The 20,752-nt window shown below is 41.1% G+C and overlaps 1 protein-coding gene across 6 annotated transcripts in view; it reads left to right on the top strand.

Moving 5' to 3' along the window:
• Nucleotides 1–12,904: 12,904 nt before the first annotated feature.
• Nucleotides 12,905–20,752, top strand: part of FHIT (fragile histidine triad diadenosine triphosphatase) — a 1,522,387-nt gene continuing 1,514,539 nt past the window's right edge. For 4 of the 6 annotated variants that reach the window (XM_058437111.1, XM_058437110.1, XM_058437115.1 and 1 more), the window contains exon 1: nucleotides 12,905–13,033. The gene's annotated coding sequence lies outside the window, so the exon portion shown is untranslated. Of the gene's footprint in view, nucleotides 13,058–20,752 lie in introns of all 6 variants that reach the window. The other 2 variants (XM_058437112.1, XM_058437113.1) reach the window with 1 other exon arrangement.

The raw sequence follows: 20,752 nt of genomic DNA, 5'->3' as shown, positions 1-20,752 counted from the left end.
CGTAGAGAAGAGACTCCAGTAAATTATACAGTCTTATTTACTATTCCAAAAAATCAGGGAGGCAGGCAAGTTGGCAGAACAGGAAGAGCTCCGGTCTGCAGCTCCCAGCAAGATGAAGGCAAAAGGCAGGTGATTTCTGCATTTCCAACTGAGGTACCCAGCTCATCTCATTGGGACTGGTTACACAGTGGATGCACCCCACGGAGGGTGAGCTGAAGCAGGGTGGGGCGTCTCCTCGCCCAGGAAGCGCAAGGGGTCGGGGAACTCCCTCCCCTAGCCAAGGGAAGCTGTGAGGGAATGTGCCTTGAGGAATAGTGCACTCTGGCCCCGATACTATGCTTTTCCCATGGTCTTTGCAACCTGCAGACCAGGAGATTCCCTCGGGTGCCTATGCCAACAGGGCCCTGGGTTTCAAGCACAAAACTGGGCAGCCATTTGGGCAGACACTGAGCTAGCTGCAGGAATTTTTTTTTCATACCCCAGTGGCGCCTGGAACACCAGCGAGACAGAACTGTTCACTCCCCTGGAAAGGGGGATGAAGCCAGGGAGCCAAGTGGTCTAGCTCAGTGGATCCCACCCTCACGGAGCCCAGCAAGCTAAGATCCACTGGCTTGAGAATCTCGCTGCCAGCACAGTAGTCTCAAGTCGGCCTGGGATGCTCGAGCTTGGTTGGGGGAGGGGTGTCCACCATTACTGAGGCTTGAGTGGGCGGTTTTCCCCTCACAGTGTAAACAAAGCCTTGGGAAAGTTTGAACTGGGTAGAGCACACCTGCCTCTTTAGATTCCTCCTCTATGGGTAGGGCATCTCTGAAAGCAAGGCAGCAGCTCCAGTCAGGGGCTTATAGATAAAACTCCCATTACCCTGGGATAGAACACCTGGGGGAAGGCGTGGCTGTGAGTGCAGCTTCAGCAGACTTAAACATTCCTGCCTGCTGACCCTGAAGAGAACAGCGGATCTCCCAGCACAGCGCTGGCGCTCTGCTATGGGACAGACTGCCTCCTCAAGTGGGTCCCTGACCCTCATGCCTCCTGACTGGGAGACACCTCCCAGCAGGGGTCGACAGACACCTCATACAGGAGAGCTTCGGCTGGCATCTGGCGGGTGTCACTCTGGGATGAAGCTTTCAGAGGAAGGAACAGGCAGCAATTTTTGCTGTTCTGCAGCCTCCACTGGTATTACCCAGGCAAACAGGGTCTGGAATGGACCTCCAGCAAACTCCAGCAGAGTGGCAGCAGAGGGGGCTGACTGTTAGAAGGAAAACCAGCGAACAGAAAGGAATAACATCAATATCAACAAAAAGGACGCCCACACAGAAACCTCATCCAAAGGTCACCAACATCAAACACCAAAGGTAGATAAATCCATGAAGATGAGAGAAAACCAGTGCAAAAAGGCTGAAAATTCCAAAAACTGGAATGACTCTTCTCCTCCAAAGGATCACAACTCCTCGCTAGCAAGGGAACACAACTGGAAAGAGAATGAGTTTGACAAATTGACAGAAGTAGGCTTCAGAAGGTGGGTAATAACAAACTCCTCTGAGCTAAAGGAGCATGTTCTAACCCAATGCAAGGAAGCTAAGAACCTTGACAAAAGGTTAGAGGAATTGCTAACTAGAATAACCAGTTTAGAGAAGAACACGAATGACCTGAGGGAGCTGAAAAACACAGCACAAAAACTTTGTAAAGCATACACAAGTATCAATAGCTGGATAAATCAAGTGGAAAAAAGGATATCAGAGATTGAAGATCAAATTAATGAAATAAAGTGTGAAGACAAGATTAGAGAAAAAAGAATGAAAAGGAATGAACAAAGCCCCCAAGAAATATGGGACTATGTGAAAAGACCAAACCTACATTTGATTGGAGTAGCAGAAAGTGACAGGGAGAATGGAACCAAGTAGGAAAACACTCTTCAGGATATTATTCAGGAGAACTTCCCCAACCTAGCAAGACAGGCCAACATTCAAATTCAGGAAATACAGAGAACACCACAAAGATACTCCTCAAGAAGAGCAACCCCAAGACACATAATCATCAGATTCATCAAGGTTGAAATGAAGGAAAACTGTTAAGGGCAGCCAGAGAGAAAGGTCGGGTTACCTACAAAGGGACTAATAGTGGATCTCCCTCCAGAAACCCTACAATCCAGAAGAGAGTGGGGGCCAATATTCAACATTCTTAAAGAAAAAAATTTTCAACCCAGAATTTCATATCCAGCCAAACTATGCTTCATGAGCGAAGGTGAAAAAAAATCCTTTACAGACAAGCAAATGCTGAGAGATTTTGTCACTGCCAGGCCTGCCTTACAAGAGCTCCTGAAGGAAGCACTAAATATGGAAAGGAAAAACTGATACCAGCCATTGCAAAAACATACCAAATTGTAAAGACCATTGACACTATGAAGAAACCACATCAACTAATGGGCAAAATAACCAGCTAGCATCATAATGACAGGATCGAATTCACACATAACAATATTAACCTTAAATGTAAATGGGCTAAATGCTCCAGTTAAAGGACACAGACTGGCAAATTGGATACGGTCAAGACCCATTGGTGTGCTGTATTCAGGAGACCCATTTCACATGCAAAGATACATATAGGCTCACAATAAAGGGATGGAGTAATATTTACCAAGCAAATGGAAAGCACACACACACACAAAAGCAGGGGTTGCAATCCTAGTCTCTGATAAAACAGACTTTAAACCAACAAAGATCAAAAAAGACAAATAAGGGCATTACATAATGGTAAAGGGATCAACACAACAAGAAGAGCTAACTATCCTAAATATACATGCACCAAATACAGGAGCACCCAGATTCATAAAGCAAGTTCTTAGAGACCTACAAAGAGACTTAGACTTCCACACAATAATAGTGGGAGACTTTAATACTCTACTGTCAATATCAGACAAATCGAGGAGACAGAAAATTAACAAGGATATTCAGGACTTGAACTCAGCTTGGACGAAGCAGACCTAATATGGATCTACATAACTCTCCTCCACAAATCAACAGAATATACATTCTTTTCAGCACCACATCACACTTATTCTAAAATTGACCACAAAATTGGAAGTAAAGCACTCCTCAGCAAGTGCAAAAGAACGGAAATCATACAAACAGTCTCTCAGACTACAGTGCAATCAAATTAGAATGCAGGATTAAGAAACTCACTCAAAACTGCACAACTACCTGGAAACTGAACAACCTGCTCCTGAGTGACTACTGGGTAAATAATGAAATTAAGGCATAAATAAAAAAGTTCTTTGAAACCAATGAGAGCAAAGACACAACATACCAGCATCTCTGGGACACAGTTAAAGCAGTATTTAGAGGGAAATTTATAGCACTAAATGCCCACAGGAGAAAGCAGGAAAGATCAAAAATTGACACTCTAACATCACGACTAAAAGAACTAGAGAAGCAAGAACAAACAAATTCAAAAGCTAGCAGAAAACAAGAAATAACTAAGGTCAGAGCAGAAATGAGGGAGATAGACACACAGAAAACCCTTCAAAAAATCAGTGAATCCAGGAGCTGGTTTTTTGAATAGATTAACAAAATAGATAGACTGCTAGCTAGACTAATAAAGAAGAAAAGAGAGAAGAATCAAATAGACACAATAAAAAATGATAAAGGGGGTATCACCACTGATCCCACAGAAATACAAACTACCATCAGAGAATACTATAAACACCTCTACACAAATAAACTGGATAATCTAGAAGAAATGGATACATTCCTGGACACATACACCCTCCTAAGATTAAACCAGGAAGAAGTCAAATCTCTGAACAGACCAATAACAAGTTCTGAAATTGAGGCAGTAATTAATAGCCTACCAACCAAAAAAAGTCCAGGACCAGACAGATTCACAGCCGAATTCTACCAGAGGTACAAAGAAGAGCTGGTACCATTCCTTCTGAAACTATTCCAAACAATAAACAGAAAAAGAGGGATTCCTCCCTAACTCGTTTTATGAGACCAGCATCATCCTGATACCAAAACCTGGCAGAGACACAACAAAAAAAAAGAAAATTTCAGGCCAATATCCCTGATGAACATTGATGAGAAAATCCTCAATAAAATACTGGCAAACCGAATCCAGCAGCACATCAAAGAGCTTATCCACCACAATCAAGTCGGCTTCATCCCTGGGATGCAAGGCTGATTCAACATACACAAATCAATAAACGTAATCCCTCACAGAAACAGAACCAATGTCAAAAACCACATGATTATCTCAATAGATGCAGAAAAGGCCTTTGATAAAATTCAACACCGCTTCATGCTAAAAATTTTACTTATTAAGCTCTGTATTGACAGAAATATCTCAAAATAATAAGAGCTATTTATGACAAACCCACAGTCAATATCATACTGAATGGGCAAAAGCTGGAAGCATTCCCTTGGAAAACGGGCACAAGACAAAGATGCCCTATCTCACCACTCCTATTCAACATAGTATTGGAAATTCTGGCCAGGGCAATCAGGCAAGAGATAGAAATAAAGGGTATTCAAATAGGAAGAGAGGAAATCCAATTGTCCCTGTTTGCAGATGACATGAGTGTATATTTAGAAAACCCCATCGTCTCAGCCCCAAATCTCCTTAAGTTGATAAGCAACTTCAGCAAATTCTCAGGATACAAAATCAATGTGCAAAAATCACAAGCATTCCTATACACTAACAATGGACAGAGAGCCAAATCATGTGTGAACTCTCATTCACAATTGTTACAAACAGAATAAAATACCTGGGAATCCAACTTACAAGGGATGTGAAGGACCTCTTCAAGGAGAACTACAAACCACTGCTCAAGGGAATAAGAGAGGACCCAAACAAATGGAAAAACATTCCATGCTCATGGATAGGAAGAATCAATATCATGAAAATGGGCCATACTGCCCAAAGTAATTTATAGATTCAATGCTATGCCCATCAAGCTACCATTGACTTTCTTCACAGAATTAGAAAAAACTACTTTAAATTTCATATGGAACCAAAAAAGAGCTTGTATAGCCAAGACAATACTACATTTGATCTTAGCCAAAAGACTGAGAAGCAATAGTCAAGACAATCCTAAGTAAAAGGAACAAAGCTGGAGGCATTACGCTACCTGACTTCAAACTAGACTATAAGGCTGCAGTAACCAAAACAGCAGGGTACTGGTACCAAAACAGATATATAGACCAATGGAACAGAACACAGGCCTCAGAAATAATGCCACACATCTACAACCATTTGGTCTTTGACAAACCTGACAAAAACAAGCAAATGGGAAAGGATTCTCTATTTAATAAACGGTGTTGGGAAAACACCATTTCTGCATATGCTAGCCATATGCAGAAAACATAAAACTAGCCACTTCCTTACATCTTATACAAAAGACATAAAACCATAAAAACCCTAGAAGAAAACCTAGGCAATACTGTTCAGGACATAGGCATGGGCAAATCCTGGATATATACCCAAAGGATTATAAATCATTCTACTATTAAGTTACATACACACATATGTTTATTACAGCTCTGTTTACATTAAGTTACATACACACATATGTTTATTGCAGCTCTAGCAAAGACTTGGAACCAACCCAAACACCCATCAATGATAGACTGGATAAAGAAAATGTGGCACATATACACCATGGAATACTATGCAGCCATAAAGAAGGATGAGTTCATGTCCTTTGGAGGGACATGGATGGTTTCCAGAAACCATCATTCTCAGCAAACTAACACAGGAACAGAAAACCAAACACCGCATGTTCTCACTCATAAGTGGGAGGTGAACAATGAGAACACATGGACACAGGGAGGGGAACATCACACACAGGGGCCTGTCAGGAGTTGGGGGGCTAGGGGAGGGATAGCATTAGGAGCACTACCTAATATCGATGATAGGTTGATGGGTGCAGCAAACCACCATGGCACGTGTATACCTATGTAACAAACCTGCATGTTCTGCACGTGTATCCCCGAACTTAAAGTATAATAACAATAAAAAAAATCAAGGGTCTAGTTATATACACAAAGTATTTTTTCACTAATTATTTTCAAGGTTTTTTTTTCCCCATACCATATGTACTTTACCAAGATAAAGAGAAAATCTCTCAGAGTATTTTGTATTCATATTCATTAACATTCCAGTGGAATAATAAACCTCAAAACGATTCATGTATGAATCAGTGAGGCATGGCTAATTACAGTTTTCAGCCACACAGCCTATAACATTCACCATGAAACGTGGTGTCTGTTAAATACATATCTCTGAATTTTTGTTGGGGGAGAGTGGTAGGAAACAGGGAGGTTGAAAATTGCAATTTAAAAATGTCTAAATATTTTAGGGCTTGTACATTATAAATATCTTTCAGGCAAGTATTTATCAGAAGCATGACATTCTGTTATCAAAAAATGGAAATAAAACCCCACAGATTTGCCTTGAAAACAAAACAAAACAGTACACCGCAGGTCCTGAGAATGGACCATGTTCTATAAGGAAACCGAAGAAACTTCTTGGAACATTAGGAAATATGATTTACCATAACATTTTAAAACATATTTTACTGAATTTTAGATATGAATTTCCTACTCCTTACAAAATTATCTTTATACTATGACTCTCTAGTCCATAAAAGTATTTACAAGACAAAAATTTGAAAAGCATACAGAGACACAGTAAAAGTTGAATATTTCATTACTAAGAACTCAAATATGGAAGGAATTATATAATGAATATTCAAAATCTTTTCTATTACTTTTTTTGTTTAAAATATTTTCCCTGATTACCATTCATATTGTTAATACCCAAAGACTACATGAATAAAAACACTGACATCTACGTTGAAAAAATTTTTTAAACTTGCTTTATTTCAATGACATAAATAATACATGGGAAAGAAGTGTATTCGGCATGATAAAAAGTAGAATAAAAGATACTCAGCCACCAAAGCCATCTCACTCCTCCAGCCTTTGTTCACAACAATGAACAATGGGACACTCCTGGAAGTTTTCCACACGTGTACAAATAGAGCTTCACAATTCTGGATCTGAAATTTTGAAATCCAAAAAGCTTGAAAACCAAAAGATTGACCTGGTGTTAAGACTATATTTAGTGTTTGCTTATCCCGTATATGTTTTGTGGCAGACATATCAATAGGTTTGATGACAGGGTGCTGTCGTAAGACTTCTCTAGATGTGTTATATACCAAATGGTATAGACATATACCTTTCTAAAAAAACAACAGATTATTAATTTCTAAAACACATCTGTCCCCAAAGTGATTATGAGCCTCAATAATTAAGTGTGTGTGTAACACACAATCTTTTTATGTTTACACGAATGGGTCATACTATATATACTGTCTGATGGCTACATTTATGGACTAGTTTAACATTTGTCCTGGAGATCTTACCATGGCCTGCCAAACCCTTCATGATCCAGCCTCTGATTGCCTTTGACCTCCTTTCCATTACTTTTCTTCTCGTTCACTCTTCTCCAGCCACGTGGCTTTCTGGCTATTCTTCTACCACGCCAAGCATGGTGTATCTTAAGGACTTGTTTGTATCTTAAGGACTTTGCACTTACTGTTCCGTCTGTTTGGAACTTTCTTCCATAGATTTCCTCATGGCTGCCTCCCATCCCCACTTCACTCAGATCTTTGTTCAGATGGCATCTCTTCAAAGAGGCCTTCCCTGACCACCCTATCTAAAAGAAGACCACCTATCACCTTCTAGCCTTTCACTCTGCTTTTTTGCCCCTAGCATTTATCAACACCTATGATAGATTATACATTTGTCTGTTAGTGTATGGCTTGTCTACTCTTCTAGAGGTCCCACAAGGGTAGGGATTTTTTTTTTTAATGATTTACTCACCATTGCATAACTGGCACCTAGTACAATGCCTGGCATATAGTACATGCTCAATAAATATTTGTTGAATGATTTTCCCCATTTGCCTCCAAATTAAGCTATTTATTTTATAGTTACAAGGCTTTCAATTGCTTTTATGGCAAACTAAGGAGTTACCTAGGAAACCCTCATGAGCTGGTCCTTGGGACTCTTCTGGTTTCTTTCACTGCTATCCTACTTCCAATTTAGATTGTAGACTGATGCGTTTACCTGCCTGAACTCTGGTGCTTGCCATTTACTGTTGCCTCTGCCTGGAACCCCTGTCTCTCCTTCACTATAGGTGGCAGAATCCATTCATTCTGGCATTGGCTTCTATGGGGAATCACATTTATTTGCTCATCTATTTACATGCTTACAGTATTCACTACAGTACCGCTCCAGAGACTGTGTCATATTCACTTGTGAATTCAACGCCTCTAACGCAATGGCTTGCAGAGTAACCCTCAATATATAAAAAACCGAACGGAATTGAAACTGCACTCTCCTCTACTATATTTTTTAGTTTTTAGAAAATGCTTTTAATGGGTCTTATCTTCTAGAATGATGAAACGTCTTTAAAGCTGCAGTGAAACCAGGGCAGTAAGTTTGGAGCAATAATTTCTTGAAAGAGAGTGATGAAAAATCATTGCTTATCTCTGAGCCACCCTACTGAGATCACAGCTTGGACACTGAGCTTAGTTTTATGCACCTTATGTTCTAGGTAACTGGAAGATGATTGCAAAAGATGGCACTAAGAAGGATTAAGTGTGATTATTTATGAGGCATAGTTAAAAGCAGACAGCATGCATATATTCACTAGCTATAGGGAATATACAGATCTCTAAATATCTGATGAACAAATCTACCCAAGGAGTACATTTAACACAGAAAAACAAAGGGAGAAATAAGATGACAAAATAAAAAACATAGGTGAAAAATTTAGAAAATTTTTAGCAAATCGTAAGATGGCTCTTACTAGCAACCAGAATTCTCCAGTGGTAGCCAAAAAGCTTAATGATCACAGGTTAAGAAATGTGTGAAGTGGACTAGAGCATTTGGGTATGACTGAGTTTCCCAAGCTTTCTATACTTTGCATTACAGAAATAATGCATTGTTTTTCCTTTTTTCTAATGTAATATTTTTGTATTAGATATTATTTTTTCAAATAAATCCCAAATTTGTAATAAATTACAAATAAATAATAATTCTTGTCTGAAGGTCTGAATTATGACCTGTAACATATGGCTAAGATGAATTTTGCAGAGAGTTGAACTCTTTGACCTCTACGGCCTTTTTAGTTTTGAAATTCTGTTTCCATGGTAAAGATTTCCTCGTAGGCCGTGTGTGCTTGAAGAGGATGCTGTTGGAGGTGTTTGACTAAAGCCAAAGAACATTATGTGACCCCCAGTTTTTCTACACACAAGGATGGCCCCAAGCTTCATGATAATGGGGGGTTATTAGTTACCAGTGCCTCTTACCTTTATGATTTAGTTGAATGATACAAGTGGTACAAATGTCAGGCTCTTCTAGTACCAACCCTGTTTGCTTCTTGTAGCCATAATATAGTCATTTGTTAACCACATATTTATTGAGTGCCGACTACTGAATAATACAAAAATAAAGTCTTTTTTTTTTTTTTTTTTTTTTTTTTGAGATGGAGTCTTGCTCTGTCACTTGGGCTGGAGTGCAGTGGCACAATCTTGGCTCACTGCAGCCTCCGCCTCCCAGGCTCAAGTGATTCCTTGCCTCAGCCTCCTGAGTAGCGGGGACTACAGGCATGAGGCACCGTGACTGGCTAATTTTTGTATTTTTAGTAGAGATGGGTTTTCACCACGTTGGACAGGCTAGTTTCAAACTCCTGACCTCATGATCTGCCCGCCTCGGCCTCTCAAAGTGCTGGGATTACAGGCATGAGCCACTGTGCCTGGCCTGAAAACAAAGTTCTTACCTTCATGGAGTTTACCTTTTGTTTGAAGGAGACAGATAATAAACAAAAGGACAAATAAATGAGGGTATAATTTCAAGTAAAGATATTTGCTATGAAGAAGTGCTATAATGGCACAATCCACAGAAGTCTTTCACAAAATTGTCTTCTGGGTCTAAAAGTCACCCAGATCTTGATGCTACTTTCTTAAAATATCCACGCCCTTTACTCATGTCTCAAGACCGTAAAACGAAAAACACAATGTTTTTAACATGTTTCTTTAAATTTCCTTTTCTCCTTTTCTTAATCTTCTTTCTCCTGGTACTACCACACCCCAAAGCTCCCAAAGCACCCTCCTTAAACGCCCAAAGAGTTCCTATTCCCCAGTGTAAATGAGGCTTTTGCTATTGTTTGGTTTGTATGTCTTAGTGAGGATTTAGAAAGTACAATCTATCTTAATTGTTGATGAGTGATACAAGGTGGTAGGCTGCTTAGTTTCTGACTTATTCTTATTCTGTTAGTTTCAGTGACATGAGCTTGTGGTAAACCAAAGCCACCTGTAGCAGATATTATTGGTGCCCTGCCAGTATGCTATGTTCCCTTACTATTTCAGCTTATACCAATCTGACTCTTAATTCTTCTATCTTGGCTTTCTGTGGCCTCTGAGGCAACTCTTTCTACTCTGGGAGCATTGCAGACAAGCCAGGGTCTTAATAACCCCTGAAAGCTGCCCCCAATCATTGACTGACGGTAGCTGCTGTTTAAACAACCCAGTTATCTTGTCCTCTTGGTGGAATCACTCAGTCTAAGGTACGTGTTCCACATTGTTTCCCAGAGATTTCTAGGAGGATTAAGTTCTGGGTGCCTCTAGCAGTAATGTGCTAGATAAGGCATCTTTTTGGTCTTCTCTTCCCTATTTCACTTTCTTAGTCTCTTACTGGTGTTTCCTGCGATAACCTCCTAAATAAAATACTTGCTCTTGAATACCTGTCTCCAGATCTGCTTCTGGGAGAACCCAAACTAAGGTGGTTATTAATTCAGTCAAGTTGCAGATCAGACAGTAACCTCCCACTGATTGTCTTGGCACTTGCAGGTCCTGAATCCAAGGCAAGTTCCATGTCTTCATGCTCTTTGTGAGTGTATCTGTTGCTCAAGGTCATGGGTGACCTTGAGCCTAGCAGTCACCATTATCCACAGCTGAAGTAGTACCTATGTGCTCATATTAGGCTATCCGACAACAGTGCAATAATCATTAGACACCACTGTTTAGACCCCGAGTATGTTCATGACATTTGCCTGTCGACTGCTACGTAGAAGATACAATGATTATAGGCTGATGCTTTCGCAGGAGGAGGAAAGTTATTGAGCTTTGCAGTTTCATATGCTTCTGATTTTCTTCCACGTTTAGTCTGGCTGCTGACACATGTGTTGAAATCTCTCTTGTTGATCAGCTTGAGAATAGCTGGGACTGCTGAGCTAAGTCTGTGCTCATAAAAGCAACAAAGAATTGTGTTACAGGACATGACCCCAAATTGACAGAAGATTAGGCTAGGAAGCCTGAACAGGGGTTTTAATCTCTATGCACAAAATCAGTCTGTACATATATTGATCACATTCCTGCTGTTTTAATTTTTTTTTTCAATTTCACTTTGTTATTCACAATTTGATAATATTTTATGTGGCCATGGTGTCTGTGTGATGAACTATAATCCAGTGTGACATTCTCTGAGACTCAAGCTTCCAAGAACATCAGAATTTCACTCCAGGACACTTTGTAGGACACCTTGCTACTCTCCACGGGATTCAAGTATCAGAAATAATGAGAGATCTAAGACTTGATGTAATTGCCTGCATGTAATGAATCGGGCCAAACAAAAAAGTGAAAGACAGAGAAAGAAAGGAAGTGGTGCTAAGGAGTATGGGGACCTATCTTAGTGTTTGTCTGAGAGTAACTGCTCTTTGTTTTTCCTGATGTAATGGCAAGAGTCTGCAGCCAGGAATCTAGTCCTTGCTTAGGAGCTGCATGACCTTGTGAAAATTACTTAAGTGTTCTGCAATTTGTAATTGCATTTATTGCAAAATTAAGTTTACTTTTCATACGTCACTAGACTCAGAGCATTTTGAGGTTAGGAATTGGGTCTGAATCAATGATTTCTCCAGCACCTACATGGCATTTGGCACAGAATACATCAATAATCATTCTGGATTAAAAAAGGGAGCGAGCACAAGGAACCATGGTGGTCAGAGATGGGTTGAATTGATCTGCACCAGAGAAAGGGAGACTAGAGGAGAAAGGTCACTCTAGATTTCGTTCAATTATTGAAAATACGGTGTATTTACTATGTGCTGGGCACTTTTCTAGGTGCTAGAAAGACTACGGTAACCAAAACAAAAATCCACATCTGCATGGATCTTGCATTCTAGTGAGAAAGTAGGATGGTAAAAAAGAAAAATACGTAAATTTTATACAATGCTTCGTAACGACAAGTGCCAAGGAGAAAAACAGCACAGAAAAGACAGAAAGGAAAAGGGAAGGGGCGCATGTGGTGCAATTTTGTTGGATGCCAGGGAGGGCTGGGCGTAGTCGTAAATGACCACATCATTTGATGGATCAAGCTAGGGACTGCGAGTCTGTGTTTCTGAGAGACACATAAAGAAAAGAAGGCTTAAGGAATCTAGAAAGATCCAGAGTGGGGAAATGAAAAGAAATCCAGCCAGTGGGGAGTCGTGAAGGGATAAGTTAAACGCGTTTTGGGAGGAAGGTAGAAAGCAAAAGTGCGGTACAGCCTTTTATTACATGTGAAAAGAATCATGTTTCTTTTTCTAGTTAGAAAAAGCCAAAGATTGTGCGATTTATGCCCCAAACCCCCTTCTAAGGCGATTCTCACCTCAACTTGCCTTCGGTGGTCAGTGTTTCCCGCCCCTGAATCAGGGTTACTGTCACTATGGCTTTCAATTGGCCCGGCGTAGGCGCATGCTCTGCGCCTATTGGCCTCCGCTCCTGTCCCCAGACAAGCGGCCATCTTGGGTCCCGCCCTTACCGCGGCGTCTTCTGGGAATTGCAGTCCCCGCTCCGCTCTGTCCCGTCACAGGAGTTTTGCCCTCTGTTCCCGGGTCCCTCAGGCGGCCACCCAGTGGGCACACTCCCAGGCGGCGCTCCAGCCCCGCGCTCCCTCCCTCTGCCTTTCATTTCCGGCTGCCAACATCCTGGAAGGTAGGGGCCGGGAGGCAAGCCCAGGTAGAATACTGTTTCTGGGGCGCGGGTCTGGGTTTCCACGCGCGTCTGGTCATCACCCCGGAGCCCAGTGGGGCCGGCGCCGCTCACGGGGCGATGAGCTTCTGTCCCGAGTACTCTTCCGCCCCACGAGGGTCTCTGGGTGGGGACTCGGGCCCCCCAATTCCCAAGCACCGACCGTAGCCCTAACCCGTTCCTCCTCCACCCTATTTATACATTGGGGAAACTGAGGCACTGGGCCACGCCAGCGGGTCCGGGGACGCCACAGCTCTTGGCTCTGGGGGTGTAGTCGGCACCCGCCGTTTTGGGATGATTCGTCAGTTTCATGGACAAGTAGCGAAAATCCGTCCCAACAGGTCTGTGTTAAACACGCAGCTCTGGGTTCCCCTAAGGGGTTGCTGAACACGTGCCCGGGACAGGAGCAAACCCGGGTACGGAGAAGGCAGCATTGTGGGAAATAATTTTACATTACTACTTCAAAAACAGACAAAAAGGCATTGAATTTATTGTTGTGGGAGAACTCATCGGTACTTGGTCGGACTTTCTTACACGTATTTTATGGTTGTTGTTTTTATTTTTAGCGTCAAAGGGGGTTTTTTAAAGGTATATCCAAGTTGGCGGTGGCGGGGGGTAAGGAGGCAGGTTAGTGGAACTTGAGATGCATCTGCAGATTTCTCTGTAGGCTCACATTCTGCCCTCGCTGTGTTACCTTGGAACAGCCACTCACAGCGCTTATCTGGGAAACAAGGAGCTCAATGCTCCTAGGTCAGGTGGCCAAAGGATGTTGCCTGAAGCCGAAATCTAAATTGGGGTTATGTTTGTGAAAGTTTACCACTTGCAGATTTACTGCTATTATTATTCTGGTCTCTCAGAAATGTGCTGGGACCAGTAGAAAATACCCACAGTGGTTGTTTTAGAAAGGTTCTGACCCGGGCCGGGCCCAGACTATCAAGGGCCGTCCCTAATCGCACTTGATGTTAAAAGCCGGATCTACCTGAACTCTCCCTCCTTGGCTTCAGCCTGCGGCCGGAGGCCTTGGCCGCGGAGACTTCTGGGAATTGCAGTCCCGCCTCTTGTTTCTCGTCGGGCAGGTACTCCGCCTCGTGGCGTGCCATTTTGCACAGCGAGATGTCTCCTGGGAGATGAAGTCTCGCTTCTAGCCGTTCTGTAGAGCAGCCCCTTGACTCGAACTACAACTCCCATGTGGACCTGCGTTCATGGCTGCGGCCTCTGTCCACCTGCTGCAACCTGGACTAGAAATATTTAGTAAAGAAAGAAGTCTAGGGTTTGTGTGTGTGTGTGTGTGTGTGTGTGTGTGTGTGTGTGTGTGTGTGTGTGTGTGTGTGTTGTTACTGATTGCATATGCTGTTCTAAGTGTTAGATATGGCACTGTTGTATACGGTGTTCCAAGTATTAATGTACATGCTTCCAAAACCACTAACACTTGACCATTTAGAACATGTTCACATGATCTCTTTTTAATACTACATTTCCCATTTGTGTATGAGAAAAAACTTGAGAAGATAGCCCTTGATTACACAGCTAGCAATATAATATATATTCAATAAAATATATATGTTATAATTTAATCCTCTTAAAAGCTATATGAGAGTGAGAACGATTTTATATCAACTTTACAGATTAGAAAACTAAGGCTAGGAAAGCTAAGTAACTTGTTCAAGTTAAAACACTGGTGAATAAAAGGACTGAGACTGTAAGCCCTTCTGCTTAACAGTCTCTGCTTAGAGAAAGACCTTACCTTACAGAGCTGAGGGGGAGTCCAACCTTTCTGGCTACAGAATTTGGAATCTTTTAATTATACCATGTTGCCTCTGTAGTTAGACACTAAACATTTGAGCTGCAAAAACCTTTGAGATCATTTAATTCTAATGCAAAGATCTTGGAACACTTCTTGGCCTATAATAAAGGTTCCACAAATGCTAGCTGTATATAGTTTTAGAATACCTTTATTTTAGAGATTAGGAAACTGGCCCAGGTGGTAAGGCAGTTTGCCCAAGGTCACACGGTTGGTTTGTGTCAGAGATTAGACTAGAACCAAGCATCTGATTTTCAAGTCCAGGGTTATGTTCATTCCACCAGCAGTCTGCTAGCAGGAACACCAGATGTGTAGCTCTTTAGATAATGGTTTCTCCTCTAATTTGCTCTTTCAAGGCCACAGACCAGGACCAATTGTTGTAAAGTATCTTATTTATTATTGGTAAGGTTGTAATGCTTCATGAATTCAACAAATTTTTTTGAGCTTCTTTATATGGTCATCTCTCTTAAGGTGCAGAGACCACATAGATGATAAGGACTTAATGCATTCAGACTCGAAGGACCTTATAAATTATCTAATCTAACTCTTATTTTATAACTGGGGAGAGTGTGGTATAAAGTAGTCTGCAATCTTCATCGCATGCCCTCATGTCAGAAGCATCCTGTTTCTGCAAGAAGGCAGGTTTCTGGAGTCCTCACAGTAGTGTGGATAACCTTTTCAGGCTTATGCTTTTCTATTTGGTATCCTTGTCTTGGCCTTTTTCCTGCAGCCTTTGATAGAATGCTTTAGGAAATATTTTTGTGTCTGCATCTTTATTTGTGTATTTATGCAACTTCGACATGCTCTGTTTTCATTTTGAAAGTTAGTCTGGTTTTGGCTCCCATTACTCTTTTCTCTTTTGTTCTTTCAGACACTTGAGAACAAATTCTGACACTATGTTTGCATTCACATGTTAAAATCTGACCCTCTAATATGAACTCTCAGAAATCTAACAAGTTGTGACTTTCATTTTGGAAGACATATTGGCCCTTTCAGTTATGTATTCACAGATAATAAGGCAGGTAACCCTGGTCTCTTCTGAAAGATGATTTCCATATAGTTAGGTAATAAAGTAACAGTTTTATGAATTATTGGCTAAACATTCCTGAAACAGTCTATTTGAGAAGTTCTCCTCATCACCCCCATGCCCCTACCCCCACACTCTCCCAACTGATAGTCTGATCATTCCTCTTCCACCACAGTGCCTGACCACCAGTAGACACTGAAAAAGTACTTGTGGCATTGCATTCATAAGCACCCTGTTCCCACATCTCTTCATTGAATCTGTTTGCTCTTTTAATGTAGAAGTGCAGCTTTGAAATATAAGATGTAGGAGGTTACTTTGCTTTCAACATGTACATTGCAGAGAAAAATCTCAGCCTTTGAGATCATTCTCCAAGGGGTTGTCTCTTTGGGAATGTCCACATCTGTGACTTCTCAGATGAGAAAGTGATCTATATAGTAAGACAGAGCAGAGAAGCAGTGGAGGGGTTGTCTGGGGACCTATGATTTAATTCCCAGCTGTGCCTTTTAGACAGGTTACTTAGCCCTTGGTTTTCTCTCTTAAAATAGGGATAATAAGCATTTCTACCTCACAGTGATGATGAAGAAGAAAGTGTGTTTAAAGCTTTGAGCATGTTGTCAGGCTCTTAACAGCTTGCAGTCAATAGATAAATATAATAGCTCTTATTTTTGTTATTGTAAGCCTGATATATGAAAATTCACATTTCCTCAAGATTTAAAACTTGAGGCAGATATTTATATTATAAAAGGATTTGTTTGCCACTTGTTTTCTTAGAGTAGCACACTTGGTCATCACATTTAAAATATGAAGTTCCTCACAACTCTTGATAACCTGTCTTAGCACAGTGACACTCTCTTGTGTGGGCAGAGAGACAGTGAAGCTTTTGGCTCGGTACTGCCTGCTGAGAGGCCCCTGATCTATGATTCCACCTATATATTAAATCTTTGATTTAAAAGCAGCCTGTTTCTGTCAGTGGGGCCTTCTGTCCATCTCTAGAAAGGATTGGTTCTATCCCAGGAGCCTCAGTGTTAGAGTGAGGCAGTTGTCATCCAGCTGGTGAGTAATCCTGGGGCAATGACCATGGGGATGTGGCAGTGCTTCTTTCTAAAGCTGACAACTTCAATAGCCATGAGGTTACTGATAAGGAGGTGAGTTACTGAAAAGAAGTGATGCAGGGAACAGGGAAGGAGCAACAGGAATGAGGATCATAGCAACAGCAGAGGAGATGGACAAAGGAAACAGCGGAGGCCCTCAGTATCCTAAACATGTTTTTATTCAGCACATTTATCTTGCTCCTAACTCTGTGCCAGGCACTGCATCCGCTCTAGTGAGAGCAGTAAATGGGGCTGGCAGGGAGGCAGTGATGGGGTGAGTGAGGGTATATTCTCGGCAGGAAAGAACTTAGTACAATGGAGGAAAAGAGGGAGGGAGGGAGGGGATGTTGGGATTTGATGAGCAGAAAGAAGGTCTGTGTGCTTAGGATATGAAAATCAATGGCTGGAGGAGGTGGAGAGAATAAGGCTGCAGAGGTGAGCCTGAGTAATAGATATATTTTTCTTTTTTTAAATTTTTTTAAAATTTTACTCTAAGTTCTGGGATACATGTACAGAATGTACAGGTTTGTTAATAGGTATACATGTGCCATGGTGGTTTGCTGCACCTGTCAATCTGTCATCTAGGTTTTAAGCCCTGCATGCATTAGGTATTTGTCCTAATGCTCTCCCTCCCATTCCCCCCTACCCCCCCAACAGGCCCCGGTGTGTGATGTTCCCCTCCCTGTGTCCATGTGTTCTCATTGTTTAACTCCCACTTACGAGTGAGAACATGTGGTGTTTGCTTTTCTGTTCCTGTGTTAATTTGCTGAGAATGGTGAGCCTGAGTAATATTATGCAGAGTCTGGTTACCTGCATTTTGACCTTATTCCGAGGGCATTCGGGAAACTGTTTAATGGCCTTAAATGGGGAAATGAAATTATTGGATTTGTTTTCATTAAAGTATGGATGTATAGCAATGTATTGTATTATTGAAAATTACTTAGAGTGTAGACTTTAAGTGTTCTTGTTCCCAGAAAGGGGTCTTGATCCAGACCCCAAGAGAGGGTTCTTGGATCTTGTGCAAGAAAGAATTCAGGGCAAGTCCACAGAGTAAAGTGAAAGCAAGTTTATTAAGAAAGTAAAGGAATAAAAGGATGGCTACTCCATAGACAGAGCAGTCCTGAGGGCGGCTGGTTTCCCATTTTTATGGTTATTTCTTGATGATATGGTAAACAAGGCGTGGATTATTCATGACTCCGCTTTTTAGACCATATAGGGTAATTTTCTGACATTGCCATGGCATTTCTAAACTGTCATTGCGCCGGAGGGAGTATAGCAGTGAGGACGACCAGAGGTCACGCTCATCGCCATTTTGATTTTGGGGGGTTTTAGCCAACTTCTCTACTGCAACCTGTCTTATCAGCAAGGTCTTTATTACCCGTATCTTGTGCCAACCTTCTATCTTATCTTGTGACTAAGAATGCCTTAACCTTCTGGGAATGCAGCCTAGTAGATCTCAGCCTTATTTTACCCAGCCCCTATTGAAGATGGGGTTGCTCTGTTTCAAACACCTCTGACATTCTCACCACAAATAAATAAGTATTTGAGGTAGTGCATATTAATTAGCTTGATGTAGCCATTCCACAGTGGATACATATTTCAAAACATCATGTTGTATACCATAAACATATACAATTTTTATTTGTCGAGTAAATCAGGCTTTAAGAAGTATGGATGCATTATGGATAATGAATTTATCTGAGGTAATAATTGATGTGGGACAAGCATGTATGCTTGTGCTTCTTTAATTTTAATGTGCATACAAGTCTCCTGCTGTTCTTAAAATGCAGATTCTGATTAAAGACCTGGAAAGGATCAGAGAGTATTTCTAACAGACTGATGCTGCTGGTGCATGGATCGTCCTTTGAGTAGCAAGTACTTAGGAGCCTCTTCAGTGGTCTAGGTGACAGATGATGTAGTTAAGAGAATGGACTCAATAGAGCAAAAGACCTGGACTTTAATCTTGGTTCTGCTACTTTCTATGTGTGTGACTCTGGGGAAAGTGTCCAAATCTCTCTGAGCCTCAATTTCCTGATCTGTGAAATGGGGGCGATAATTTCTATTGCAGAGGGATGTTTTTAGTTTTCAGTGAGGTAACCCGTTGAAATGCTTAACACAGTAACTGGTACTCCATAAATGGTAGCTAATGATTTTATTCTTATCATTGTCAATAAAAAATGCAAGTTGATACATCCTGCTCTGTTTCCTTGTTTATCATATTTTGAATACTAACAGGACTAGATCACCTTTAGTTCTACTGTTTTTGCTTACCTCTATCATATGATGTTTGGAATTTTTTCAATCCTCTGTAAAAGTTGGAGTATTATGGGGTCAGGGGAGAAGTATCTTTTCCTCACCCTCAGGTTCTTGGTTGAGTCCCCTGTAACAAAAGACAGATTAACGAGAGAAAAGCACACAGATTTATTTAACGTAAGTTTTATGTGACACAGGATTCTTCATAACGAAATGAAGACCCCAAAAACTGGCAAACCTGTGTATTTTTTATGCTAGATTTGATGAAGAAGTAGACAGTTGTGTAGAAGTATGATTGAATAAGAAAGTATGAGCTAATAATGGGAGGAAACATAGCAAGACCTGTTTGTTCAGATTCTCTGTGACCCTTTGTTTTCAGAGATAAGGATGTTCTTTCACTCCACGAATGGGAAGTGAGAAACCTTTCACAGGAGGGTCTTCGACCTGCTTCAGGAGAAGGCCAGATAATTCTTCCTAGGTTTTATGACCTGCTTCAGAGGAGGGCAGAAGGAAGGTCAGAGAGTGACCTCTGACCTTCTGGCTTCTGCTGTCTTCTCAAATTCCTTCAGCTTACAATATTTGGGGTAGTATGTCCTGAACCCCATCATGGGCAAATAGATATATTTCAGCCCATGCAATTGAGTCTTTCTAAATTTGATGGACAAAATGTGGGATCCTTAAATTAACACATTATATCTGATTATTAGGATGGGAATTCGAGGTACCTGGCCTCCTAATGTAAGTTTATTCCTTCATTACGTAATTTTAATTTGTTTGGATTGCTTTCCAACTAGTGGCTCTCAGACTTGGCTGTAAGTTAGAATCACCTGGGGCTGGTCCCATCCAGATAACTGAAAGAGTGGGGAGGGGAGCAGGTGTTTTTTAGTTCGTGTGATTTCTTTTGTTTGTTTATTTTTTACATTTCCCAGCTGATTCTAAAGTGCATCTAAGATTGAAAACCACTGATTCTAATAACACAGCATTGTGGAACGATTCGCAGCTGATTCTAAAATGCATTTAACATTGAAAACCACTGATTCTAATAACACAGCATTGTGGAATGAATCAGGTATAATCCAATAGGTAAAAGGTCTGAGTGGGGAATGAAATATCTAGAAAGTGGCATTTTGAAGGCTTTGGGAATGAAAGAAAAGAGCCATCACAAAGCTGTCATGGAATTTGATGAACTAACTATAAATTGTGCACTAGTTATCTTTGAGATTAACTACCAGGGACACTCTTTCTCCCCTACCCTCCTTGTATCTCTTGCTGTGTTTGTCTAAGGGTTTTCCTTATATTGAATTTCAGGTTGTGTTTCTCGTCCTGTACTTAGTTTGCCTCATTCCTCATAGTTGGAGGTGGGGTGGGGGGCTATAATCCCATTAAAACTGTGTTCCAGAGAAACTCAGTGACATGCTTTCATGATCTATGGCAGTGTTATTGAAAAGGTTTAAACAATTGTTCAGATAAAATACCACTCACTTTTACTGGTAATATTCTTACATTCTAAT

The sequence above is a fragment of the Hylobates moloch genome, unplaced genomic scaffold (genome assembly GCF_009828535.3).
Source record: "Hylobates moloch isolate HMO894 unplaced genomic scaffold, HMol_V3 SCAFFOLD_4, whole genome shotgun sequence".
NCBI lineage: Eukaryota > Metazoa > Chordata > Mammalia > Primates > Hylobatidae > Hylobates > Hylobates moloch.
The sequence above is the reverse complement of the archived record's forward strand: the minus strand, read 5'-3'. Positions and strand labels throughout refer to the sequence as shown.